Raw genomic sequence first — 2,197 nt, 5'->3', positions numbered from 1 at the left:
TGTCCATGAACTCCCAGTAGTTAAAGCTGTGAAGGAATAGGATGTGATTTATTTAATGAAATTTTGAGGTAATTTCTTCCATATAAGTTTTTGTTAATTCCAAAAATATTTATTGGGGCTTTCTTTGCACCAAGAATTCATGCAACATAAGATTCCAGGGTGAGTATGATTGCTTCATGTCCATGTGATGTGATGAATTACCAGAGGAGATATGGAAACAGTAAATTATTGAACAGTATATTAGGATAGTGTGCACGTGTTCTCCACCTGATTATAGCACACGCTTCAGTCACAGCTAATATTTATTCAGGACATACTGGTACTGGTTGTTTACAGCTGGCATCTGTTCTTATTGACTTGCATGTCAATTGTATTGGCTAGAACCCCCACAGTGCCTAGGTTGTTAAGTATATCTTCTCTATCTCTGATAAAAATGAATGGGAGACTCCAACTCTGCTTAGAAGAGCAGTGGGATAAGACTTCCCAAGATGATTCCTGGCCTGTCTTGAGGGATGAGAAAAAGTTAGATCAGTAAAGGACAGTGTGGGAAGGGAAGTGTTGTAGCAACTCAGGGGACCATGTTCAAAGCAGAATTATGGCACAGGAAAAAATGTCCAGCAACCAACTTGAAAATAAAAAGTAAACAAACAAAACCAATGGAGCTGGGAAATTATTTGCTTGGTCAACCATCTTGATAAAAGACATTGAAAAAATGCCATCTAAGTGTTGTTTCTGGTAATAGTAAACTGAGTAACTCAGATTAACCCTCTCACTGAAAGCAATAAAATATTATGAGCAAAATGTATATATGGGTGTGTGCGTGTGTGTGTGTGTGTGTATACATAGCAATTTAAAAATATTCAAGATCTGAAAAATTAGTGGGCCCTCCTTGGCTAGTTTTTAGATGAGATCCAGTAACTACAAGGTAAGAGGAGTATTGAATCATCAAGGCTATCTTTCTCCAGAAGGTGCTTAATGCCACAACAATTTGAGCTCTGGTTGAATGTCTGTATTTTGTCCAGAGGGATGTCAAGGCTCTCAGCTTATTGAAGGTGGGGAAGTTTGCAGAAGAACCCTTCTTCTGAGCTGGAGCCCCAGAGGCAACGTCCTTAGCTATGAATGAACCTGATTTACATTTTCCTTTCTTACCTCCACAACCATTGGGAACTCTGAGAGAGCGGCCGTGGTGACTTTGGAATGGAGAGGAGAAAGAGAAGGAAAAGAAAAGCAAATTTTCACTGGGAAGCTCCAGAGGAATCCTTGCAGATTTAGACCATGAGTAGGCAGGCCATGGACTCTCAAGGCCTGAACTTAATCTTAGGTGGTCCAGGTCTGCAAAGCCCCCTAGATACTGGGTAGATAGAAATGCAAATCCTTTTTAAAGGGAAAAACAGCTATCCTAAGGTATCAGAAAATCCTCAAAATATTTTTGAGGGCAATGACTAGCAAGCATGCAAAGACACAAACATTGCTTATATGCTGATTTAAATGCATTCAAGACTTAAATGTAAGACCATACCCTATAAAACTAAAAGAAGAAAACGGAAAATGTCCATTGACACCTGTCTTGGCAATGATTTTTTGGACATGACATCAAAATGAAGGAACAAATGAAAAAATAAACAAATGGGGCTATATCAAACTAAAAAGTGTCTGTACAATAAAACAAATAATTAGCAAAAGCAAAAGACAACCTACCAAATGGGAGAAAATATTTTCAAACCAGCCATCTGATAAGTGATTTATATCCAAAATACATAAGGAACTTATACAACTCACTAGCAAAATACAAGCAATCCAGTTGGCTCGGATGGTAAAGAATCTGTCTCCAATGTGGGAGACCTGGGTTTGATCCCTGGGTTGGGAATATCGCCTGGAGGAGGGCATGGCAAACCACTCCAGTGTTCTTTCGTGGAGAATCCTCATGGACAGAGGAACCTGGTGCACTACAGTCCATGGGGTCTCAAAGAGTCGGACACGACTGAGCCACTAAACACAAAGGAGTTGAATAGACATTTTTTTCCAAAGGAGACAGACAAATGGCCAACAGGTATATGACAAGATGTCAACAAAACTAACTGTCAGGGAAATGCAAATCAAACTACAACGTGTTATCTTCTCATACCTGTTGGGATGGCCATTATAAAAAAAGAAAAGAACAAGTGTCAAAGATGTGGAGAAAAGTGAATCATTTTGC

This window comes from Ovis aries, chromosome 8 (assembly GCF_016772045.2).
Source record: "Ovis aries strain OAR_USU_Benz2616 breed Rambouillet chromosome 8, ARS-UI_Ramb_v3.0, whole genome shotgun sequence".
NCBI classification, from domain to species: Eukaryota; Metazoa; Chordata; class Mammalia; order Artiodactyla; family Bovidae; genus Ovis; species Ovis aries.
Note: the sequence above shows the minus strand (reverse complement) of the source record.